The 27,779-nt window shown below is 38.6% G+C and overlaps 1 protein-coding gene across 3 annotated transcripts in view; it reads right to left on the reverse strand.

Moving 5' to 3' along the window:
* PPM1L (protein phosphatase, Mg2+/Mn2+ dependent 1L) overlaps nucleotides 1–27,779 on the reverse strand; it is a 265,389-nt gene that overhangs the window by 88,456 nt on the left and 149,154 nt on the right. Inside the window, exon 1 of one of the 3 annotated variants that reach the window (XM_032485169.1) lies at nucleotides 14,786–14,851. The exons of the other annotated variants lie outside the window; for them this stretch is intronic. The gene's annotated coding sequence lies outside the window, so the exon portion shown is untranslated. Of the gene's footprint in view, nucleotides 1–14,785; nucleotides 14,852–27,779 lie in introns of those variants that run through there. 3 annotated transcript variants of the gene reach the window in all.

A 27,779-nucleotide genomic window follows, 5' to 3' on the forward strand; every position in this document is an offset into this window, starting at 1 on the left:
ACTCTCTGAAGTGAATAAAAAGGAAAGCCCTCCACTAGGGCTGATGATGGGATAGTGGGAGAAACAGAAAACAAAGAAATCTAAGACAATGATGCCCCTTAACCTGAAAAAAGAACTGTTCACCACTCAAGTGTTCATCCCTTGTCTTGGCCTTTATATATATTATTCTGAACTTTTTTTCCCCTCCGCTTCTACACTATCTGCACAATGTACTCCCCGCTAGTAACATCTGAAATTAAATGCAGTGACTTTCAACCAGGTAAGCATGCCTCCCTTGGAGGCAGAAAGGAAGGAAGGCATCTGTACTTTGAAAAAGGCCTTGCCAAAGATTCTGGTACATTATTCTGGTAAACTAGGGCCATGGCACTCTCCTCCCTTCCAGTTGAGAATCCCAGAGAACTAGAACTTTAAGGGACAAATTAAGTGATAGAGAGGAATGTATGACTCAGGGGAATCGAAATTCTTAAAAAAGCATATCTCTTGAGAATGCCAAGAGTCTGGCACCTCCCTGCAGTGCAGTCCTGCCTCATATGTATAGGGTCTAAAGTTGACAACATAAATGTAGCATACATGTATCATTTAAAATTATACTCACAATCACTAGAAAACTGACAGAAGAAAACTGTTAAACAGGACTGTCTCTGGGATGTGGGCCTAGAATAAGGCAAAGACACATCTACATAGCGCAATATTAAAAAAAAATTCCTGTAATTTAAAATATTATCTTAAAAATGTTATTTTTTGTAACCTTCATAGTTTTCCTTCTAAATGTTAGCACAATTTAGGATGAAAAGAAACTTGCCAGGACAATGACCACCGACTTTTCAGGAAAACTCGACTGGGAAGTGGTGGGAGTTTCTGTCTTCAGAGCAACCAAGTAAAGCACACAACACTTTTAATTTCCAGATTTATATTTAGATCCCCTAAGTAGGCTGCTGATGAAATTACAGCTTAAAAATATCACCAAACACGATTCATTTTCTCTGCCAGCCAGCCAGTGCAGAACAAATAAAGTTATTCCATAAAAGTAAATGGACTCAGCACATTAGCACAACATATTTAATTCTAGAGTTTAATAACAATTTCTCCTGACAATGGAAAATGCAGAGACACACTGCCAAATAACTATTTTAAAACTCATACTACCTCACTATTCAGTGTAACATCTGTCTAATTTTTTTCCTTGGAAATATCTCTGAGGTACAGGGAGCAATTCCACAATGCACATTTTACAAATATTGGTGTTCTCTGTATGACTGAAAGCATACCACACATTTCCTTCTCATTGTGTCCACTGATTTACTCTTCTAATTAAAATCATAATGTAGGTCTTTGAGTAGAGACTATATCCTTTACTATATTGGAGTTAAATTTTGGCATTTCATTTCTAGAACAATAACTGCACGTACAGTCAGCCCCCTGTATCTGCGGATTCCACTCTGTGGGTTCAGCCACCTGCAGACTGAAAATACCCGGAAAGAAACCCTGCCCGCCCGTCCAGGCAGGCGCCCTCAGCCAGCACCAGAGCCCCTCCCAGGTGGCCCCCTGTCTCGCCAGTCCAGTCGGCACACCTGTCAGGCAATGGCATCCCTGCGAAGCGACTCCTGCCCCAGCGGCCAGCCCTGCAAACCAGAACGCCTGCAATAGTTACAGCCGGGCATACAACCAGCTTCACTGGGGGTCAGCCCTGCAAACTACATGCCCACAGCAAGTGTGGCCCAGCTACAACAGGAGGGCCATTTTCTTACAGCATATACAAAACTAAACTCAAAATGGATTAAAGACTTGAACGTAAGACCTGAAACCGTAAGATTCCTAGAAGAAAACATAGTCAGTATGCTCTTTGACAATGATCTTAGCAATATATTTTTGGCTCTGTCTCCTGAGGCAAGGGAAACAAAAGCAAAAATAAACAAGTGGGACTACATCAAACTAAAAAGCTTTTGCACAGTAAAGGAAACCATCAACAAAACAAAAAGGCAACCTCCTGAATGGGAGAAGATATTTGCAAATAATGTATCTGGTAAGAGGCTTTTATTATCTAAATTATACAAAGAAGTCATACAATTTTATTTTTTAAAATCCATTTAAAAAATGGGTAGAACTCTGAGTAGACATTTCTCCAAAGAAAATCAACAAACACATGAAAACATGCTCAACATCACTGATCATTGGGGAAATGCAGATCAGAACCACAGTGAGGTTATCACCTCACACCTGTCAGAACTGCTATCAAACAGACAACAAATAACAAGTGTTGGCCAGGATGTGGACTAAAAGGAACCCATCTACGCTGTTGGTGGGAATTACTGCACAAGTAATAGATAATACAAAGAGCAATTTAAATTTTAAAATTTCACTGGCACTCTAAAAATGAAGTGAAAAAATAAAACATAGGATTACTTATCTAGTCTTTAATCAGTGATAAGCGCTATTAAGTTTAAGTCCCAAATGGAACATTCTTGTAAACGGACTATTCCAGAAACAGTAATATTGTCAGAGCATTATCAGTGTCTTGCATTTGTGCTGTGCTTTATACTTTCCTGAGCATTTAGGCTGTTATCATTCTGCATTTTCACAATAGCTTTGAGGGAAAGAAGCAAATTATGTGTTTGGCCAGTCCTGCACATCCTTCAAAGTTGGCTCAAATGCTATAAACTCTATCAGTGAACCCACTTCATAGCAGCCAACAGTCTTTTAAGCATTTATAGAGGTATAGGTATTTTAGCTCTCCAGTCTGGCTGAAGTGAAGCCTGTATCTTATACATCCTCGTGTTTCCCCAGCATCCAGCTCAGTGCTTGGCACCATAGAAGCTTAATATCTTCACTGTATCCAAGAATTGGGGACTTTGAGATAGCCTTTGGAGAAAACTTTGTGTCAGCTCATAATTCTTTGCCTGTAATCAGAACTTCCTTTCATGTTCTACGTGGAACATAAGAGTCTGGTTTTCTCCTGGCAAATGGAACTATATTTGGTCTTTAATTACCATTGATGCCATTATTTTAGGAAGTAAACAGCTGAAACCCAAGTCATCATTTACATGCCAAAATGGTAAATTACATACTTCACATACGAGGCTGTATATGAAGCTTTATTTAACAACTTCCTCTCCATAATTGTTTAATCTTCTCCATTTTTGCCTCTATTTCTTCATTTGGCAATGGACCCAATTCCGCTAGGGACCCTCTGAGCAGTCATGTTTGAGTGTCTCAGAAGTGTGCCCTGAGTTAAAGATTGCCTTGTGGGGATGTTAACTCCACCGGGACGTTCAGGTTTTTTGCTTGTCTGAACTGCTGAGTAGGTTCCCAAACACACCCCAGATGGTGGCAGAGAAGCCCCAGGGCAGAAAGTGGAAGATACAGGCTCATAGGTTCCTCTGGTTACACCTGAGAAGGTGATTAACAGCTGGAATACAAAGATGAGCTATGAGGTAGGACACAAAAGGTGCCAAAGCACCTTCCTACAGAATGTGCATTCATTTATATTACCCATGCCAACTTCAGTCTGGATGACAGTAAAGGGCAGTAAGCCCTGTAAAAAGGACTCGGTGGATGACAGGATAAAAGCAGCAGGATGATTAAGGCTATAAATTCTGAGTACTGAGTAGGTAGGATGCTGATAATGGTAATTATGCTAAAACATTATTTACTATAACAGTTGCGTGTTCTTTAAGAAATAACCAATGTATATGTAAGAATTTGACAGGGGGAAGGGGGAGTGCAAAAAAAGTGTATTTTTAAAGCTGCTAAATGCTTCATAATTCATCTTAAAAAGGAAACCCATCAGCCAGCCAATTCCAATTTATTGAATGTCTGCTGAGTAAAGCACATTAGATTGGACACTGTTGGGAGGACAAACGTCTGCCATAAACCTATGTGCAGTTTTCACACACAAACACGCACAGGTGAAACACTAGAAAAACGCATTTTACAAACCAATACAAACATAGGCATGAATCTTGAGATGAATTAACATTTATTTAATATATGAACTTTAGTACATGCTGAGTGGCCTCTAGGGAGAGAAATTAAAGAGAGGGCACAAGAAAAAAAAATGAAGAAATCATTCCAGTGGAGTTTAAAGATCAGTTTTCAAGTAAGAAGTACTGGCTGGAGGAAAGAAAAGCAATCTAGAAAGTAGTACATGTGAGTTCATGGGGAGAAATAATTAAAAAAAAAAGTTGATGAAATGAAGCATGTGAGAGAGCTGGCACTTGGAGAAGTCTTAACTCCCTGTTCAACCAGGGCGTTTTGATTTGTAGCACTTAGTAACAGGAAACAACTGAAACATCAAAAAGCGTGAAAGACGTTATTCAATCTTATCTGAAGATGAATGTGCTTGGAGCTAAATTTAAAATGCACTGAAATAAAAGAAGATTAAAGTGAGGAAACAAGCAAAAAGTCTGAAGGAAAGAAAAACTGGCCCTCTACACTAGGATTAGAATATAAATTGAACCATCTTTTCAGACAGTAAATTAAAAAATGAAACGAAAACTTCAGTTTACACTTTTAACCTAGTAATTGTCTGTCTAGGAATTCATTTTACGAAAAGTTAAAGATGAGCATAAAGACTTGTGTGCAAACATGTTTATCAGAATATAATTCATGACAATGAAAATTTGTGTAGAAATTGGTTGATTACATTGTTGGACAGCCATGCAATGCAATACAATTTGAAAGAATACTAATTACGTGGGAAGGTGTTCATAATGAAGAACAAATTACATAGCAGTTTGTTTACTACCTGTATGAGGGTAAAGTGGCTGAATTATATTAAAATGTATAATTAGTTATCTCAGAGTAGAAAGAGTTTGAGTAATATTTTTTCTCTATGCAGTTGTCTGTATTTTCCAAATTTTCTAAAATAAAAAAAAAATAGAAAAATGGCCACTTTCTATGTGCCAAGCACTGTGCTGAATGCTTCACTTGTGTTCGCTTATTTCATCCTCACAACAGCCCTTTGAGATTTTTACAGATGAGGAAACAGACTCAGAGAGGTTAAGTAATTGAGAGGCTAAGTAATTTATCCCTGGTTATGCAATGAATGGTAGATTGGAGCAGGAAACTACCAATCACTTTTGAACCAGAAAAAAAATTGTATTTTAAAAAGTAGGTGATGCCTACTGTGGTCCTTCCTTTTTTGGGTAAAGCAGCCCCAAGCTAGGATAAAGCCCTTGAGAAGAGAATAAAAGCTCACAAGCAAAGCTTGGTGACAGATGGAAAAGAAAAACACATAAAATGGCTTCAATGTTGCAAAACTGGAAACTAAAGATGACGGAGGTGCTATTGAAAATGATGAGAAAGCAGAGTAAGGCGAAACATAATGTGCTAAATTGACTTTGAACATTTAACTGTAAGCCTGAAAACGATCCACCTCTCTGTATTTTATGGAATACCCACCACCCCTTAAAAAAGAAAAGGTATTAGACGTATTTTATAGAACTCCAAAGAAAAACGCCAGACAAATGATTTTGGTTGTAAGTTCCAGGGAGACAAAAGCTATTTTCAAGAAAAGATAGTAAGTAATATTGAATTAAATTCTAATAGAGCCTATATTAGAAAAAGATCACGAGTAAATTAGACCTAGTTTCAAATCACTTTTAGTATTTTTCTCTGGAAACTTGCAAAGGGCAAGTTACTATTCATTTTCAACTGTAATAGATTTAATATAAAAACAGGCTTCTGATGCCCTTAACTATGAAGATATGCCTTATATTTTCCATTTAATACTGCATATTTCATAGTTGTGGGAGTTTTTTATTTTTTGCCCTCCACTTTTTAATCAAACGTCCTATTTTATTACCTAAAACTTAGTCTATAGTATGCAGTTTTATATTTTTAAAAATTAGGTATGGTATTCAAAGAAAAGAAAGCTTCCCAATACATTCTTACTTAGAAATTATTTTTAAAACCAAGGAATGGACTTATCATTAAGTTTGTAATGAGTTGTGTTATAACTGTTGGTCCTGATGTAAAGACCCAATTTCAAAGCAACTTTGAAAAGCCAACAGATGAGATTCTAAGATGACAAAACCTGGGAAATGCATCCTGAGAAGAAATACCCTCTTTTGCCTCAAGCTCTAGAGTGTGCTTTGCGAAGATAAAAGGAAGTTTCGGAATTTTAATATCCTTCAAATTCTCTGATTTTATAAATTACCCTTTCCCCTTCATTTTATTTAATGTGAGCGCGTGTGCGCGCACACATACTATAATTTGGCAGAGAGAAATCCTCAAGCTCCACTGAAGGGAATGGGGCGAATAACAGATGGCAGCGCCCTTCAGTTTCTATTTACACAACATACATGCCAGCCTTGGAACACACAGTGATATGCTTCTGATATGAGGGGCGATCGTGAAAGGACACGGGCTTCTAAAACTGGATCAAAAGGACACTAAAGCAAAGCGGCTGCTCCTTGGATCCACGCTAGGGGTAAAGTTAACACTGATCTCACACAATAAGGCGCTATATCTGGCTCTGACGGCATCTGATCAGTGACCCTCTGGGGAGAAGCAGACTTTGACACTGAGGAAGACACAAGGGAGGTAAGGTAGGAAATCAATTCTGCAAATACTGAGCAGAAAAGAGCTGAATTTGGGGAAACAGTAACTCAGCGATGATCGCTAGGCATTGAGGGGATAAAGGAGAGATCATAAAGGAGATCTTTCAAAATCCGTGCCATCAGAAGACAGACTAGAGGGGGGAGTCTACTGCAGACAAGGTTGCTCTGCCCTTGAAGGGAAAGGAATATTCATGTGAGGATTTGGCAGCAGCAAGCGCAGACCGCACATGAATATACTTAAGTCCACCTCAGAATCCATCTTCCTTAGGCAGAGCATCATTAACTTTTGACAACTGCTCTTTGGCACCAGGCACTTAAAAACAAAGTCAGAGGGCATGCCCTTGCCCACCAGGAAGAAGACAGAAGGTAAGGGAGTCGTTCTTCCCTCTTGCCTGCTGAGAGCGTCATTTCTTGCCATTTTCAGTCTTTGCCACTTTTGACTCAGGGGTTATTTAAATAAGAAAAGCATCTTTGAGAGGACCATCCTGCACTCCTTAATTTGTAATTCTGCCTCAGGAAGGCAAAGTTGATTCCTTCAAGAGACATGGCATCAGGAAAGTCTCAGGCTTACGCCTTAAGTATGTAAATGAAATCCTGTGCTTATTACGGAGATGAGATTGCTCTGGGGAACCAAAGCTGTGGACGTGCAAATGCTAGTCAGTTTTGTGGCAGGATGACCACCACAGAGGGCATACAGTCAGCATGCTAGGGATGTGGAGCCCCATAACCTAACCTACCTGATATGGAGATTGAAGGTTTTATTAGTTTAAACATTCAGCTGATGACTGCTAAGTTATGGGTTATTCAGGACAATTCCTCTGAGACTCCTCAAGTGATAAACTTGGACATCTTTATGAGTCATCTGATTCATACATAATCTGAGGCATATTCACATGGTAGCGCCAAGCATGCCAAGGTGTGAAAACACAACTCAAACTCCACTTCCTGAATGATGGCTTCCCTGACAGCAGATGGTTCCTTTTTATATATAAACATCAAAGTAAGGTATCAAATACTGTTTAGCCATGTGGTCTATTTCCCTAATCTTATTATTTTGGTCAAATCTACATTCAAACTCTAAGGGATTAAAAATTTATCTTTTTACTGTCTAAAGAAAAGTTGTGGTTATTTCTCTACTACTACTAAAGTATGATTAATAAATTCTTTGTCCCTCATTTACCACACACATTCCGAGAGTTGGGGGAATAGGTCATACTAAACTAGCTCTGTGGTCCTTCTTTCCAATTTTTTTTTAAAGCACATACACACATCTAAGTTCTCCTGAGAGATGGCAACATAAAAACAGCCAACCAGTAGTTTTTCATAAATCTGTTGAGAAAACAAGCAGCACTCAGCCAAAAGTGGTCTTGTCAAATTGTGATAGGTGAGTTCTTATCTTTTCAGCAGTTACAAAAAAAAAAGGAAGAAATTGTTTCACATTCTATACACTTGAGATCTACAGAACAAAAATATGCAAGGTAATGTATGTTTACAGAAAAAAATGTTTCCTATTTCAGAGAAAATTATGGTTAATTACTGGTAAAATTCCCTTCCATTTCTTAATGTTGGGCTATAAGGCTTGAGGAAAAAATAACTTCCATGAGTGCTATACAAATGTGTTCTAGAAAATTCCATGCATATTGCTAACTAAAAATGCCCTTGGGGATTTAGAAAGCCAATGGCACCAACTGTTATAAATGAATTATAAAACACTCATGAATTATTAATCAAGAAGAACTCTGCAGCTGTGACAATAGAGCAGTCCCTCAGGGAGGCAGCCAAAACTTAGACAAAATGTTCCTTGGCCGGTAACGGGGCCAGAGAACCCTTCTTGGGCCTCACTTGACTCCTGCCCACAGCTTCCTATCAGGCTCTTTAGGGAGCACCTCCACAGTGCCGGTGTGGTCACAGTGGCAGAGAAGCACAAGGCCAGTGCCAGCTGAGTTGATGTCCTCAGTCTGACATGACTTTTATCATATGATCCAGGAATCTTACTCCTTGGCATTTATCTGGAGGAAGCTCTAAATCAAAAAGATATATGCACCCCAATGTTCACAGCAGCATTATTTACAATAGCCAAGACATGTGGAAGCAACCTAAATGTACATCAACAGATGACTGGATAAAGAAGATGTAACTATCTATGTATGTATGTGCATATGTGTGTGTGTGTGTGTGTATATATATATGCATACGTGCACACACAGTGGAATATTACTCAGCCATAAAAAATGAAATAATGCCATTTGCAGCAACATGGATAGACCTGGAGATTGTCATACTAAGTGAAGTGAGCCAGAAAGAGAAAGAAAAATACCGTATGATATCACCTATATGTGGAATCTAAAAAATGAGATAAATGAACTTATTTACAAAGCAGAAACAGACTAAAAGACATAGAAAACAAACTTAAGATTACCAGGGGTGGGGGTGGCAGGGAAGAGGGGGAAGAGAACCTGGGAGTTCAGGATTTGCAGATACTAACTACTATATATAAACTAGATAAACAATGTCCTACCATATAGTACAGGGAACAATATTCAATATCTTGTAATAACCTACAATGAAAATGAATATGAAAAGGAATATATATATATATATATATCTGAAACATTATGCTGTACACCAGAAATTAACATACATTGTAAATCGACTATACTTCAATTAAAAAAAAAATAAGTGCCTCAAAACTAGTATCAGATTTAAGCTCCTTGAATGTGGTGGTGGGGCGTTGAAGAAGGGTCCATCTTTCTGCCAGGAATCTAGTAACTGTCTCATGCAGTGTGACTTGAGGAACCCAAAAAGGATCCCTGCCCCAAATCACTTTCCCTTTCGGTTTTGAGTTCTGAAATTCTATCATCATAGCTTTCAATCTCTGATTTATGCCAGTTCTCTTTCTCAAAAGGCAAAAATGTTAAGGAGAAGTAATACATCAAGGAATGTTCAAATCTTAATGTGGACAAGCTGATCAGACTGTTACACATAGCGAGGGGGAATGAGAAGCAGAAAAGCACACAAGGAAATTCCTGGGACTGAGACGTGAAGTTGGCAAGTGAAGGTCAAGAAAGATAAATGTCTACTCTGACATTTAACCCTGTATGGAGGAAAACACAAAAACCTGTACAGCTTGAAGGTTTAATTGACTCTTCTCTATTGCTGGCTCTACCTGCAAGGACCAACCAGCAACACTACTTCGAGGTTCACCGAAGAAGGCAAACGTAATTTGTTGCCTCTCACACTCTGGTCAATAAGAATGCATTCAGCAGCATCTCTGGTCCACTTGTCTTAAAACGTCTCCAGCACAGATAGGAGGCATCACATGCCGTAAAAGTATCTTCTAGAACAAAAGCTTTTGCTCCTTCACTGGGACTGCCACAGCCCTGTCCTTCGTCAGACCTCTATGACAGCTCTCCATCAATTAGGCAGACTGTCTCCGTTTATCACCTATCTGTCTCCTCACTAGTTTATGAGCAACTAGCAGGTAGGACAAACACTTTTTTCACATACAAAGGTTTCCCCAGCATCTAACCCGGGATAGGCATGCTGGAAGAAAGTGATGGGGGGGGGGGAGCTTTAAAACTAGGCTTAATGCTCTATGAGTGTTCATTCTATACAAAAACAAACATAAAAGATAAAAGGACCAGGCCCCTTGTGTCTCTTTCTATCACTGACATTTGCCACTCTTCTGCCATAAGGCATATATAAAGGTCCTACTATGTTATATTTCTGGAGCACCAAATCTTGTTAATTCCACGGGAAACAGGACAGCTGATTTAGGCAGAGCCAGAGCCATTGTATCTCAAACCAAGAAAGTGCTTCCTGTTATTTTTGTATAATTTTGAACCTAAATGAAAATCCGATGAGAGCAATGGATCCTTTTCCCAGAAACACACACACACACACACACACACACACAGAGTATCTAGCGCCCCATTCTGAGAACTCAGGTATTAAGTTCATGAACCAGGTCACAGTGAAGTTTTACTAGATCCTCACATGAGAAGGGCACTAGGTACATGGCTCTAGTTTCCTCTACAAAATCAGGTGGTTGGATCTGATCAGTATTTCTCAAGGGTGGTACTCTAACCAACGGCTTCTGAATTACCTGGGACTGGGGATAAGTGGTGTCTTCTTAAAAATGCAAAATCTGGGTCCTGCTCTATATTTAGTAAATCAAGATATTTTGGGTAGGACTCTAGAATCTGCTTTCTAAATTTGCGCTGTATTTTAACAAGCTCACTGAAGGGTGAAACCCACCAGTTTCTTCCCCATAGAGTTCTGATTTTGTAACAGTCTAGGTATGTGAATTTTCACAAAGCTGGACAACAAATTCTGATGGACCTCCAGAGTCGTACTAGACTCTCCACAATAACAGCCCTCTGCATCCCCCAGGACTCAGCCTGGCACGTAAATATTTTTAATTCTTGTAACAACCCTGACTGCATGTAGCAGCGACATTCCCACACGGCCTGTCTACCTTCAGTGCCACAGGCTTTTTTTTTTTTTTTTTTTAACAGCCTAACATTGCCAGTCTGTTCAGCCTCTGAAAGACCAAGCCCTCCCTAAAGCAAGCTAACTGACCTTGAGTACTTCTGATGCTAGGAGCACCTGCAACCCTCTTCCAACAGCTTGTGAGCAATCAAGCAAATCTCAGCAAGCTGTGTGGAACAGGCCACAGAATGACCTGTGGCAAAGCACCTTGAAAACACAGTGATGGTCTCTTGACCATGCCCAGGCATGATCGGAGCACTGACCTGACCTCTGCTGGGGACCACCAGTAGAATGTTGAAGCCTGGAGAGTTGCAGCAAAATGCAGTGGAAAGGAAATCAGCATCACCAGCAGTGCTGCACCCTTTGCATACAGAGTTTAAAAGGGTATCTTATTTTAGCAAGAGGAAAATGGGATACCTAATTGCGTGGAAATGCTATAATTTCGGCAGTGAATGCACTTGCTTGTGTAAATATAAAATGGCACATTTTAAAATTTGAACAGGCAAATAGTTCAGAGAAAAATATACCCTTTCCCACGTCCTACTTCAGCTCCAAAAGGCAACAGCTGGATGAGCAGATGTGCAGTCGTGGGCTAGAACCAACCTTTTTGATGAATACTTGAGTGTCTACTATGTGTCAGGCACTGTGCGAGCTGCTAGGACAAATGGTGGACACAAATCAATGTGTCTCTGCCCTCATAGTGCTTATGATCTAGTGGGGAGACAAGAATCAACCAATCACTTAAGGGAATAAATACGAGCAGAAGTGCGGTAAGGCAAGGAACAAGGTTCTTTGAGGGGGTCTAACAAAAGAACATAAAGCACCTGATAAAGAGGAGAAGGGAGGCCTCCCTGAGAGAGTGATGCTTGAGCTAAGAGCTACGACATGACTAGGAGGCTCACAGCTAAAGGGGTAAGGAGAAAGAGGAAGAAGAGGTCAACACAGGCAGCACAGACGGTATATTTTATTGACAGGAATTTTCGAAAATGTGGATGAATGCGAGCCAGGGGTGAATAAAAGCTGCAAATAACAGGAGGGAAGCTTCCAGATGGCCTCGTGCTCTGAGATGTTGGGATACCAGCCACTGGGTCCATTGAGGAACATAAGGAAGGGAGAGATGTGTACTATGCTTGCCCAGATAAAACCAGGCATAACTTTCTGTTGTTGGGGAGGCGGGGGTTATTAGTTCCTAAATTTCTTTTCATTAAAATGAGTTTATTATAAAGAATATGAGTTAAGAACAGTATTAGGCCCTAAGAAGCCTTGACTGCCCAAAGAGCACCCAGTGTGGTTTTCATTCTCTCTTCCTCATCTAGTCCTCACATTCTCACGTCTCTGGTTGGTCCAGACAACTGGTAGATTCTCGGCTTTCCTTCCACATTACTCTCAAGTGTAGAATTTATACCAAGTTTTTATACCAACTTCTTTTAAAAATATGCAGAGTTATAACACATCTGGCTGTCTTATGCTAGTCATTTCTTTTAAAAGTCAGCAAAAATGTTTATGAAAAGAACTGTTAACTAAAGTATCATCAACTTACTTGGAATCATTCACCCCAAATTGTAAAACTGTTGCCCCAAAAGTCAGAGGAATAAAACTAAGATGAGCTTTTCTCTTTTAAGACATGTATGGAAGTTGCCTCAGTAGAGTAAGAAAGAAGCCCAGTGGTCTCCCCACCCCAAATCCCACTTCATTATCCTCCCTGTGGATACATGATCCTATTTCATCATCAAGTTCCCCACAAACAGAAGAGTAGGAAAAAAAGACTCAAATGCATAGGGTAGCCTAGTATTTGCCACTGAGAGAGACTTTCAAAAGACAAAATCTGAGTAATCAAGAGAGTGTTCCCATTGCCAGTTTTCCCACCTACCTGGGAGGGGGGCTGGAGAAATCATAGGGAGTGTAATATACCTATCTAGGTGGGTTGGCCCAGCTCTTTAGCAGACATATATCCAACAGCTACCATTTACTGAGTACTAATTGTGTGCCAGGTACTATGCTTGGTACTTTATATGAATTACTTCATTTAATCCTCACAATGATCCTGAAAGGTAGGTGTGATAATCAATGTTTTATAGATGGGCCCTTTCATATTTCCTATAGTCCTTTGCTTCAACAAAATCTATAGTTTCATAAATGTATTAGGTAGGTAAGTTTTAGGAATTTGAGACTAAGGAAAAAAAGACAGTAAAATTGAGATGAAGCCAGGGATAAAGTTGAGACACAAAACATGTGCCTTAAGATGCCTTTGATTTGTTAGCGAGGAATTAAAAACTAATGCCAGCACCCAAAGCAAAGAAATAAAGTTAGCCATCTCCACAGGTCACAGTGTCCTTAAAGTAAATTACAGGAAGGATCAAAGTAATGCCAATGGCAGACATTAATCAATCAAAGAATTATTTGCCGCTGAGCCCAGACCCACCCTGAGAATCCTTCTCAATACAATATTCCAGGCAGCAACCAATCAACCAAAGTTAGCACAGGAGATGAAACCTGTTCGTGAGCCTTGATCTAAATCCAGGGCGGCAAACCACAGTGAAAACATCTGGTTTTGTGAATAAAGGTTTATTGGAACATACCTCCACTCAATTGTTCATATATTGTTAATAGCTAGTTCTGAGATAGAGTCCATATGGTACACAAAGCCTGAAGTATTTACTATATGGCTCTTTACAGAATGTTTACCAAACGCTGGTGTGGACGAATGGCCAAACTAAAGCAAAATTAGCAGACGTGTGTGTGCACACAACTGACGTTGTTTAGCTTGCATTTATTATTTGCCCTCATGTTTTGAACATTGTGTTGGGTTCCAGGTGTACAGAAATAAGTTGTACAGAGTTGCCACCTTGAAAGAGCTTACAGTCTAGCCTCAGAAATGCCTAAACAGATAATCACAAAACAATCTGATCAGTTCTAAACCATAAATACATAAACAATTCACTATGTGAACCCAACAAAGTGATTTAAAATTCTAACACCCCAGAAAGATTTCTTAAGCACTCTCTTGCTTTCCACTTCATCACACAACCTAAAAAGTCAAGAGAGTCTTGGAAATTGCAGTCCTGTGGCAATCCTCAGAGGAAATGGGTGGATAAAAATGCAGCCAGACGTTATAAAGACTGGCTACTTGAACCTGGTGTAACACTAAAAATGAAAAGGTTATTAGGCATTCTAAAAATAAGGGACAACAGGTTATGCCCCTATAAAAAACAAACTTAAGCAACTTTGGCATCTCAAAACTACCATTTGTCAGGAATAACATAATCACGAGAAAACGAACAAGGCTCCAAAGAGACATGTAAAGTTTGAATTAGGATTCATAGTAGATTGGCAAGGACATAATACATTCATAATTATAGTAATCCACAGCTGCTTCAACCTTAGACAATAATGAATTGCTTAATGAGGGCTGCTGTCTCTGAAATGGCAAGCAAAAACCATCTACTATAGAGCAATGCCCTATCTTTAGGTCCTATATCCAGATAGTTCATATCTAAGGGAAGATTCACCTTTAGATTTATTGCTGCAATCAGCAACTTCCAAGCGCCATAAATCAGTATAGAAATTGTTAGACAAGAAAAAGTATAAACTTTGCCATTCACCATACTCTATTATTAATTTCCTTTTATCCTCCAAGGTAGTACCTAGGATTCTTCCTCAAAACATATTGATCTGAGTGCCCTAGGATAAAGAAGTTATTAAATAAGTCAGCATGACTTATGAGACCCACTCACCAAACCGAGCTCTCTTTTCTAACACAAATCATACGGCCACATTCAGGCAATTAAATAGTGAAGGTTAGTATAACTTTAGAAGACAGGTGGCCGGCCAGTTTTGTTTTGAATAGCTATTTATAAATGAAGTGAGTTGCCAGCTCAGCTTGAAATCTTTCCTTCTAGAGTTGTATGAAACAACATTTTATATATAACACATTTGAACTTAGTACTTTAATGGTATCCTTCCAGAGAACTAGGTAAATTCTCAAGGCCCTTTTTTTTTTGTTCTTCAGTTAAAGAGAAAATTACACTTGGATATATGTGTGTGTGTCCTATGTAATTTTTCAAATGAAAGTTCTATAAATGATAGATCAATTCTGTAATACCTCATTTAACAAGTGCCATCAGGGAACGAAGAGTTCCACATAAGTGAATGTCCCATTTAACTCAACCCTACTACTCTAAAAGATGAAAAAGTATCTTAACCTCTTTTGATGGAAATGTCTCTAAGCTGAAACATATACTTGTGTAGTTTTTCAAAGAGAATGTATGGAAGAAAATCCAGCATTTTTGGATGATTTAAGGCCATCTTCAGAACATGAAGGGAAGACGGTAATGTGCACGTTGCCTGTGTACGAAGACAGTTCCCACACCAAATCACCCTGACTGCTGTAAGAAGTTCTGGGTTCTCCCTCCACAATCCTGCTTCTAAGTGGTCACTTCACACACAATTATTTAGCCTCAAGACTTGGAAAATATTTAACCTTCTTACTGGAGAAAGGTGCATGGGCTTTGTGATTAGTTTCCCCTTAGTCCTTCTGTGTTAACTCCCTGGTCCATTATAGTGCTCCAGATAGTTGAAATGGAAAAATAAAGTCTACCCACCGGCTAAGTAGAGTATAAGAAGTCAGAAATGTGACTACCGAATGCATATCTACTTTTTATTTGAAATCATAGAAGGGAGGGTATAGCTCAGTGGTGGAGGGCATGCTTAGCCTGCACAAGGTCCTGGGTTCCATCCTCAGTACCTCCGTCAAATAAAGATAGATAAATAAATAAATAAACCTAATGACCTACTCCTCCCACCAAAATTTAAGAAATCATAAAGAACTTCCTTTAGAGTCATATGCTCCAGGAAAACCCATCAAAATGGCATGAATAGAACTGGTATCTTTATATCTATGATGTTTATAATGCACATATAAACTATACGGGTCAACCAACTCTAATAAAAATCTAAATGAAGTTGGTATGACTGTCTTATGAAAAGCTACACAGCTTTACATTCTTACCAAAATATTCATTAATTGGATCAAAACTGAAACAACGTTTTTTACCTCTGGTTCTTTAGCATTTTGTACAATATCGGGTATTAGATAGGTGCTCAATAAATGCATGGTGAATGAATGAATCAAAAGACTTCAGTGTTACAGAAACATTAAAAAAATTCAATATCCAAGTTTTGGATAATCAGTTTATTTTAGATCACTTAAATTACTACACTATATTTTCTCCATTTTATAAAAAAAAATCGTATGCAACCTCGGAAGGTACAGCTGTGTACACTGGATGGACCATTAGCTCTAGGATCTGCGCCACTGGTTTTCACTATTCCCTATATGAGCTAAAGCAATTAGAAGAGCAGTTAGGACAGCAGTATGTACATCAGTGAAGTTAGAACACTCCCTAACACCATATATAAAAATAAACTCAAAATAGCTTAAAAACTTAAACATAAGACAAGACATTATAAATCTCCTAGAAGAAAACACAGGCAAAACATCCTCTGTCATAAATCTCAGCAATGTTCTCCTAGGGCAGTCTACCCAGGCAATAGTAATAAAAGCAAAAATAAACAAATGGGACAGCAAAGGAAACCGTAAGTAAAACAAAACGCCAACATACAGAATGGGAGAAAGTATTTGCAAATGATGCAACTGACAAAGGTTTAATTTCCAGAATATATAAACAGTTCATACAATTTAATAACAACAAAAAAAAAAAACCCCAATTCAAAAATGGGCAGAAGACCTAAATAAGCAATTCTTCAGTGAAGGCATACAAATGGTGAATAGGCACATGAAAAAATGCTTAATATCACTAATTATCAGAGAAATGTAAATCAAAACTACCATGAGGTATCACCTCACGCCAGTCAGAATGGCTATCATTCAAAAGTCCATGAATGATAAATGCTGGAGAGGGTGTGGAGAAAAGGGAACCCTCCTACACTGCTGATGGGAATGTAGTTTGGTGAAGCCATTATGGGAAACAGTATGGAGATTCCTCAAAAAACTAAATATAGACTTACCATATGATTCAGCAATCCCACTCCAGGATATATATATCTGAAGGGAACTCTAATTCAAAAAGATACATGCATCCCAATGTTCATAGCAGCACTATATACTAGAGCCAAGACATGGAAGTAACCTAAATATCTATCAACAGAGGACTGGATAAAGAAGTTGTGCTATATTTATACAATGGACTATTACTCGGCCATAAAAGATAATGAAATTATGCCATTTGCAGCAACATGGATGGAACTGGAGATCATCATTCTAAGTGAAATAAGTCAGAAAGAGAAAAAAAAATGCCATATATCTCTTACATGTGGAATCTAAAGAAGAAAAAGTAAAAAGAGGACACTAATGAACTTATCTATAAAACAGGAACAGATTCACAGACATAGTAAACAATCTTATGGTTACCAGGGGACAAGGGGTGAGAAGGGATAAATTTGGGAGTTTGAGATTTGCAAATGTTTACCACTATATATAAAAATATACAAAAACAAATGTCTTCTGTATAGTACAGGGAACTATATTCAATGTCGTGTAATAACCTTTAATGAAAAAGAATATGAAAATGAATATATGTATGTATATGCATGACTGGGACATTATACTGTACACCAGAAATTGACACATTTTTCAATTAAAAAAAAGAAGAGCAGTTAGAGTCTGGGAAGTTTCTAAAGTCATAGTTTAAATTTTTTTTATAAACAAGCATTATAAAACTTTCCAGTTTTATTCTATCACATACTGGAAAAGAAAAATAATATTTAGTTACATACATGTATAAATCTTATTTGCCCAATGTTTTCAAACATTATTCATGATTGACCAACTTCTTAAAATACTAAGAAAGCAAATGTACAAGAATGGAAGAACAATACCAGAAACTTTTTCTTGACCTCTGCTTCTGGAATCCAACATGAAACTGGAAATTTCATACCATAAATAGTAATCATACCTTCTATAAGGTTTTGGTTAAGCATGAACCTGTAGTTACCCTTTTCCCCACCAGATGGCATCCATGAATCAAGTGAAATAACTGACTTCCATGATACTCAAGAGGGAAACTAAAAATGCAGTAAGGGCTGGTTGTTCTTTTGTAGACTAGATGAGCATTCGCTGAAATTCAGTAATGAAAAGCAGATGGCTGCCTGTACTAGGTTACAAAGAAAGCCTAGTAATTCATTCAAGTATTCATTCAACATAATTACTGAGCCTTAATAATGCTCCTAGCATTTTGCTGAATACGGAGAGTAAAAAGAAAGAGAACTTGCCCTCAAAGAGCTTATGATTTAAGGAAGCAGATGAATGGTAAAGAGGTAACTACACACTAGTACAATAAATTCTCGGAGAAGCCTTGGAAACACCATGTCAGAAGGGATATATGAGCTGAGTCTTGAGAGATGTAAGGGATGAGGACTGATGGGTGGGTTTAGTAATCCAAGCACAGTCCAGTCCACACCAAGACAGGCACAAAAAAGCCTGGTATGTTTCAGGCTAACACTGGGTTTGAGGGCTGGAGAGAAGAGTATGTATGTGTGTTTCAAGGGGGAGGAAATGGCAGAAGATGAACTAACAGCAGGCTGGAACCGTGTATGTAAATTTAGGAATTTAAATTCTATGAGAACAATTAACAGCAACAACTAATGCTTATTGAAATGTTTCTATAGGCTGAATGCCAGGCTAAATACTCAAATGCACTGTCTTATTTACTCCTTATTGTGACCCATTTTAGATCCATTTTTCAGATAAGGCTAAAAACATTACTTAACTTGCTTAGCTTAGTAAATGATAGAGCTGGGATTTCAACTCAAGTCACTATTTGATTCTAGGAGCAAATTATTAAATCCGTAGCTTGAAAAGAATGTTCCTGCAGAGTCCACGATAAAAACAAATCCGTAAGTGTTTTAAACAAAAGAATGGACCACAGGGTTTGTGATTTAAAACAACAAGTAGGGCAGCAGAGTGAAGGATGTTGTGATACCTGAAAAGTCCGGCAAGAGGGAAATCTGAGATATACTAAGTTCATCATATTAACTCAAATGGAATCAGACAGATTCTTTTCAGTTACCTGCTGGAGCCTTCAACTGACTGTACCATATTGAGATAGAAAGGTTTTTTTTTTTTTTAAAAAAAAACAATGACCAGGTTGCATAGTTAACTATGCTTTGGGGCCATATAACTAAATACTTCTTAGAGAAATTCCAAGGTACGACGGAGCGAAGTTTCAGTTGTTCTTTTCTCAGCTTTACTGCGGTATAACTGACATACAAACGTGTAAGATACTGAAGTGTACACCACGGTGGTTCGATACACGTTTACACTGCGAAAGGATTCCCGAATCTATTAATCAATACATCCAGCACCTCATATTTACTTTCTCCTTCTTTTTTTTTTTTTTTTTTTTTGGAGAGGGGGGAACATTTAAGTTCTACTCTCTTAGCAAATTTCAACTACACAATTCAATTGTTCTTTAAGTAGTTAATAATAAGGGAAGGGATGACTTAAAACGACCTACATGATAACTTATTTTTCTAATACATTTGGTGGAAGAAGAAAGAAATATGACGTTTTTGTTGAGCAATTTCATGGGCTTGTGAGTCAAATGTCATGGATTAAAGTTTGAGAATGCATGAAGAAATGGAGTTATTGTTCTCTCTACGACTTTAAAAGAATAGCTGAACCAATTTATGGATGTTACTTTAAAAAACAAATTTCCCAGCTAATTCCCAGAACTCATTCTAAACAATATGTTGGAGCATTGCCATTGGTCTGTCCTTGTGACCCTGCCCTAATGACAGTTTCTCCCCACTACCCACCTACTTTCAAAACCTTTGGAAGTGGTAAAGCATGCTTTCCTTGGGCAAGTCATCCTATTCCATGGTAAACTGTGGGACAATAAATTTTCTCTTGTTCTAGCTTCTTCTGGAAGGAGTCCCAAACAGGGCTAGGAATGCGTTCCAGGTCTGCAGTTGGCCGGCTGTGTGGCTGTGTGCTCCTGCACACATTCCCTAACCTCTCTGGCCTTCCGTCTCCTCGTCTGTAAGACAGAGGGGTGGGCTGAAGGGAAAATCCTGGGCTGGAGGATCTTCAAATTCCTTTCTGTCTTAAATTTTATTCTATTAATTAAAAAAAAAAATATATATATATATATATGATTGTAAGTATTTAATATATCCCTCTATCACACAATCCTATTTTGGAGGTGCTAGTGAGTAATATAAGTCAGGATACAAAAAAAAAAAAAAACTATAATTATAATTCAATAGACTAATCGCAGAGGACAATAATAGTTCACAGGCTCCTAACATCCATTTTGCAAACTTCCTGTTTTGCAGGTATCATATTAAGTAGTAATCTCTCAAAGTTAAACTGTATAAGCCTCATGAACAGAAGGCGTATTGATTATCCAGACGGTTCAAAATATGCTCATATTTTCATGCATCATTGGAACAGAAGTTTCTCCAAAACCTCTATGTTAACTTTAGTGACTTAGCAGCCATCAATTGGCAGTGTGAAGCTATTACTGAATTAATAGAACCAGCTAAGAAATCAGATGGCTTCAAATTCCTGCTGTCACATTAGCAACAATGATTAAATCCATTTATTAAATAATAGCAATTCTCTTGCTGAGTCTTAACTAAGGAAGCAAAAACGAGACCTAGTGTGACTGATTTTCAACATTACAAGAGTGTGGTGTTAATAAGCAGCCATGATTTAAGAATGAAGCAGGAAAAGCACCTGTAAGAATTTAAAAACACAACACTTTAGGACAAGCACTCTTGATGCCAGTCTTAAATATCGTAAGACTTAAACTACATGCACAACATACACACTCTTAATTTTATGTAGATCTATACCTGGAAAAAACAGTATTGAATAATAATTTAAATATTGAAATGCACACACTTAGAAGGTATATCCTGAACTTGTGGCATAACAGTTTCTATCATTCAATGACTCTTTATGCTAATTCATTACACTTTGGAACATAAAACCTTTGGGATCTAGATGAATCTAGAATTTTAAAAATAGTACAAAGCATTGAAGTGCTTTAACCAGACAAGAGGCATTTTATTTCTGTTGTGTCAAAGATTTCCCTTATGTGGTTTTGCATTCTTTTATCAATAAGTGAAATGGATGATAAATGAGAAAAGTTTAAATTCAGAGATGACGATGAAATGAATTTAATTATTTTACTAGCTCAAGGGAAACACACTTTATTAAAATTTCTTCAGAGTTTTACTTTTAATTCTGTGGGACTATGTAAATTCTCAGAGATTTAATTATTTTAAAAACATACCTAGCTGCTAGTAGAGGTAAAAAATAGACTGAAATATTCTGGTGAATAGAATGAAAATGTTCACAAGTGCTAACATTTATTGAGCATTTACTATGGGGCCAGGCACTAGGCTAAGAACCATGAATGTATTCCCGCAATGAAAATAAACAAAAATTGGGGAGGAAAAAAATCCACTTGGCTAGCACAAAAATTACACTAGGTTGGTGTTCTCAAATGAAATTTGCTCTACTTCAGAGTTATTCTATCAAAACATTGCATAACTATTACTCCATATGTGGCTCCACCTATGTGAAATAATAAAAAAATGGATAATTTAAAAGGTTATGATCTATAAAATAATTATGGTGACCAATAAATTAGACCCTCCTAAATTGGAAATAAAATGACATTAGGCAAGATATATTAAGTTCATTTGGGAAACATGAATCTCACAACTATTTCTAATGCTTTATATTTTATGTTGTTTTGCATTACAATGTTTCTGCCATTAGCTCTCTGGCAAATGAGCTACAGTTACACAAGTAAAATACCTTGTTCATTGCGGGAACAATTCTGTGAAGCTGTCACCATATTTCAAAACACAAAATAAAACACCATCAGGAATACTTAAACATCAGAGAAACTCTACTCACTGAGAGCTGTTTAAAGAAGATACTGCATAAATTCTTCATGTGTTTTTAGACTGATACCTAGGGTGAATGAATCTAGAGCCATTAAACGACGTCCAAAAATTCAGTGAAAAATTATCCCCCAATTCCTCACACACGACAGTTGTCATAGAGGAAAGAAACAGACAAACACAACACCCACGCCAAGGATCTGTCTCAGATCTGACCCAGGTGAGTCAGGTTCGGGCCGAGTCTTAGAATAGGTCTCTTCTACAGGCCCTGCTGGCCGTCAGACAGACACGGGGTGGCTGAGGACGCAGCAGCTGGCACCGCCAGCTTTACAAGACAGTCCAAATGTTTTTTTCTGATCTTTCTACCGCACAATAAAACACTGAACCATTCAAAGGGAAAATGCATTCTTTAAGAGCAGATTTAGTGCAAGGGCCTGATGACATTTTCCAGCAGTGGAGCAGCGAGTTATTAAATATCAAGGAGTTAACGACCTGGCTGACTTCATGAGCTTTGATTTGGTGCAATTAGGACTCCTTTGCTGAGGCTCATTCTCCTCTGGGGTTCCTGAGGTGCACTGGCTCCGGGGCCCAGGACAAGTAGCTGGGAAAAGCAAACGGGAGGGGCAGCTTCCATGACCGATGCAACGCTCCCACAGCACTGCCTCAGCACACTCTGCTCCATGTTTGCCAGTCTCTCTGCTGCAGTGCAGCATTTCTGGCCCAGTAAATTGCATCTGATAGATCACTATTCTTCCTGACCACATGAAACCAAACACAAGAAAGGGGCATTTACATACACACACAGATGTATATAGCCCGTCACTCATTCCCTTAGCCTCCTCCCCGCCAGAAAGGTCACCCTGGCTGTTGCAAATTACACCATTCTTCAAAGATGGAGCTGGAGTAGAGATGAGATGAACAGATTAGACTCTAAACTACATCCTGTAGGGGAGAGAATTAAATGATGCTCCATAGAAAGTTCACAGATGTCATTATTTACAATTAAAAGGAGTTGAACAGTTCCACAGACTACACATTCTCATGGCTTTAAAGAAAAAAAAACTGTATATACATTATCTTGTTTGCTTTGAGCAATGATAGCTGAGAAACCCTCCTCTCCCAAGGCTTTTTTTTCCAGCCACCAAGGAAGCAAAGCACCATGCATGAAAAAGCCGAAGTGGAACACTCCAGACCCTCCTCCAAGTCCTACCAGTTCAGTTCCCCGGACGATCCCAGCAGCCCGGCCTTCAGTGACCAACACCCAGGCCCTCACAGGTGCCTGGGTGACAAGGATTGTGACTTACCTTCAGGGTTTGGGGCATGAGGTTTCTGTCTTCAAATAAATGTTTTGTCCCTATATAAATGCACTTATACAAGAGAACACCATCCAACCATCAAAAGTGATAATGTAAAAGAAATTTTAATAATGTGAAGTATTTATAGTATTACAGGAAAAAAAAAGTTTAACCAAACTGTCCCTCTGGTATGAACTCACATACACATAAGGATGTACGTCATTACACGGAACTACTATCAACAGTGATCCTCTCTGGGTGGAGGAATGACACATGATTTTTTTTCTTCCTTAAGTTTTGTATTTTTCAGGATTTCTATGATGACTACATATTACTCTGTAATAAAATAATCTTGGATGAAAAAGAAGAGATGAAGGTACTGCCTGAATGGGCGGTACCACCTCTTCCTCCCAGAGAGGAACGAGCATGGGAATACAATGTGCAGTCTCTTAAATTTACCCTCTTCAATGTTAACCCTCCCTCCTGTCCAATCATTTGACTTTGGTCACAGCAGGAAACCTACCAAAAAAGCATCTGGGGTGGGGAAGAGCAGAGCAGGCACAGATGTAACCCAAAGAAAATCAAAGACTAAAAACAGAAGCAGCAGCAAGAAGTTATTGTACAACTAATACCGGCACAGAGAGGGGTGCCACGAGGCGTGCATTTTGAACAGAGCTTAATGGTTTCTGTTTTTTAAGAAACTGATCCTCTAGAGTTCTTGTTTTCCATATCCTCAACTTGCCAACTTACATTTAAAATGAATAATGTGCTGAAGTTGAAAATGTTAGCTCTTTTTACCCTGTAGCATTAGAAGTTAAAAAAAAAAAAGACAAATTCCCGTAGGAAAAGGATTAATGACATATGGTAATTACACCATTAGGCTGAAAACAACCATCACAGCCTAAACCTCCACTAAACACATTCCTCAAGAGGTACTCTTACTAAAAAGAAATTCAGCCATTTTCAATTCATAAACAGAAAGCTATGCATCAAAATCCTTTTTTTCTGTAATCAGACTGTCTGAAGTCATTTGTTCCACCATTCTTGGACCAGAAACATTTCAGATAAAGAAAGAAAGTTAGGTGATAGCCCAGGCAAGACACAGCACACTTGCAGGTGCAATAGTGAAAGCTCTCAATTCAGGAAAAATTGTCAAGGCAACGAAAAGAATGTATACTTTCTATTTGTGTGCTGCAAATTCTTGGTCAGCTGTGGTTCATTTCCCACCAACCTCCCAGGCTCCCATGTCTCCCAGCCCTGCAAATGGTGAGGGGGCTGGGCAGCCAGGGAGGTAGGGACACTCGAAGAGGGACAAGGAAAACTGATGGTCAAGTGACAAGAAATGCAACAAAGTAGAGCCTTCTCTTCCCTCGGAGGTATTTTGCATCAAGTGTCATCAGGTGTCTAAAAACACCTATATGTCTTCTTGTTTGTTTTCTAGTAGTGAAAATTAAAATCAATTTTTAAAAAGAATAAATTATTTATTTACCTATCTGCTTTTCTTATTTCTGTTCCAATTTTATTTTCAATTATTTTGTTTTCTATTGGGCTTAATTTTGTAAACAATTTAAAAACTTTTCTGAAAATAGGTAAGATATAAATCCCACATAAACAAAAAAATCATTTATGCAAGTTATAACATTTTAAATTTAATAAACTGACAATAAATTGCTTCCTATAATAGTTCTATCCAACAGCTATACCAAGTTCATTATCAGTCTACAAAGACTGCAACATTTTAAAACATATTATTCAAAAACAATTATAGATGTGCCTCACTTTCTCAGCTACAGCAAATTTAAAAAGAAACTGAATTTGTGCTAGTCCTAACCTCTCATGAATGTTTTTATTTTAAAAAATCTATTTTGCAAATACTAGGTTACATACTGTTTTTTTTTTAAGAGGAAGGACACTAGCTCTTACTAAAAGCCTGTCATAACGGGCAGTGTGTTCAACGCTTTCATCAGTTTTATCACTTACTGTTCAAAGCCACTTCACAGATGAGGAAACTGAAGCACAGAAAGAGTAAATTCCCCTAAGGTCACTTAGCTGGGAATGTTGGAGCTGATATTCACACTCAGTTCTTTCCTGCTTCAAAGGCATACTTTTCTAATTTACATGACCCTCGGGAAGACTTGCATTAGGAGCAGCCATGTCACAAAATGTTTACCCAATTAGATAGCAGGTGAGATGTCATGAATCTTGGCCTCAGGATAAATGAACTTGGGGAGAATGGTTTTATAGGCTAAGAACAGTCATAAGTAGAAGCCTCAAAAACAGACAAATGGCAATGATAATAAACAGACAAATGGCAATGATAAAAATCTATCATTGGGAAGGATTTTATTATCAAAAAACATCTTTAGGTCGCTGCACTGATCCCTCCAACACTCCTGAGAGGCAGTGAGGCAGGTATGACCGCTGTCCTCTTCTTGTAGCTCGGGAAACTGAGGTACGGGGCACCAAGTGACCACCCAAAGATGACCATCAGTCAGGGGCCAAACAGAAGCCAGAAACCAAGTTTCTTAATGTGCCGTCCAGTGCTACTTCTCCTGTGTCATGCCGCATTCGGGAAATGGGTTTCAGCAAAATAAAACTGACAACTGAACAGGTGTCATGCGTTCTCTGTAGTCCACACGTCAAGCAGACACTGTATTGCACTGGAAATACAGGCTTTTTTCTCAAGTCAGCCCATTTCTGTCTAGCCAAATTGTTCTATTTCACAGTATGCTCTTAACCACATTCACTTTCTTGAAGAAAACCTTGGGTCATTTGTCTTGGAGAAGGCATTAATTTGAGTAAACTACTCATAGCCGAAACGGCTTTCCTCCCTCGCCCTTCTGACGCCCTCCATTTCCCTGGGATCCCTGCTTTGAAGTAGAATAAATAAACAGAGGGATTAACCACTAAGAAAGAGAAAACAGAAAACAAAAGAATGACTCCTCTGTGAGCACTCTCTAGGTTTCTGATAATAAGAAGCTCCAAGAGGGCAGAACTGACCACTTAGAGAAGACACTATACACAAACACTGCCAATCCCCAAAGTAGTCTTTTAAAACAAATTCTAAGCTCTACTTGGGAAGAATCGAGCACCATCTGAAGAAGAAGACAACATTTTAGAAGAACAGGCTTGAGTCTTACTCTTGGAAAACATTATGTCCTAACCAAACGGAATATTTCACGTAGCATTACTGACTACTGCTATTTAATTAGGAATACATCTGAACTGCAAACTTGGACAAATAGTGATACGTGCCCTTCATACTTCCTCTGCCACCCCAAACTCAGGTGGGTGATCCCTGCGCTCCACTCCCCTACTCCCATCCTATCATTTTTCTTCTTGCCACTTGGCCCAACTTGCAATTGTACACTTAAGTGTTTGATGTTTGTTTCTGCCATTAGACTGTAAGCTCTGTCTATTTAGCTCACCCCTGTGGACTTAGGGGCTGGAGTAAGTGCCTGAGGGAAAACAGTAGGTATTCAATAAATAATTACTGAATGAACTACACAGGTGAAGGAGGACTTGTGAATTCCAAAGGACAGGTGCAGCTCCATCCAGATCTCTACTTTTCTCTGATCCTTGAATGAAGAACGTGCTTCTCTGAGTGACATACTGACTGGTCAGTCCGTGCACCTTAGCAGAGTACCACAACCATAAGAACCTCCACTGAGCGTGTGGACGTGCGCGTGCTTGTACGGACTGCAAGCCACCGAAACTAAAACAGAGAGAAATGCTGGCTCCCTGGGTGACTCTCATCTTTCATTTTAAATGTTTGTCCCGACTGTCTTGATTACTGCCATTTACACACTTAGTTAGGTGAGCGGCACAAATTGGAAGGAATGTATTATTAACAATTCTACCTTAGCTAAGTAATAAAGCATGTATCAACTAGACACAAAACAGAGGCACCCAGACTCACCTATATAAATCTGTTGGAAATGTTTGCTTCTTCAGGGACAGCCATCTTGTCCCAGTGCTGGCTCATACAGTCCCTGTACCTCTTCAGAGCTAGGCTGTGTAGCACTTTATGGTTGACAAAGCACTTGTCTTTTTAAGGTCTGTTAAATTGGAATTCTCAGCTGAGATACCAAGATAGAATGGTCATGAAATTCCCACTTGAAGTTCCAGGCACACAGACAAGTTTATAGAAGAAACATTTAACAAACCACTTGTGATTCTAAACAGACCTAACCCATATTCAAAATGAAAGGGTCAAGAGAATGACAATTAAAGGTTTCTGAGGAAGATTTCTTGGGAGAGTGCTGTTTTGTGTCCCTTCCTACACACAACACAGAGGGAAGGGTGAAGGTGGGGGTGCGTTTCCTTTCACTTCATGTCAGGAAAGCAGTGCTTCAAAAGAACCATTCGGTTATAATAGCCAAGAAATGGAAGCAACCTAAACGACCATCTACAGATGACTGGATAAAGAAGCTGTGGTATATGGATGTAATGGAATACTACTCCGCCATAAAAAAGAATAAAATAATGCCATTTG

The sequence above is a fragment of the Camelus ferus genome, chromosome 1 (assembly GCF_009834535.1).
Source record: "Camelus ferus isolate YT-003-E chromosome 1, BCGSAC_Cfer_1.0, whole genome shotgun sequence".
Classification (NCBI taxonomy): Eukaryota; Metazoa; Chordata; class Mammalia; order Artiodactyla; family Camelidae; genus Camelus; species Camelus ferus.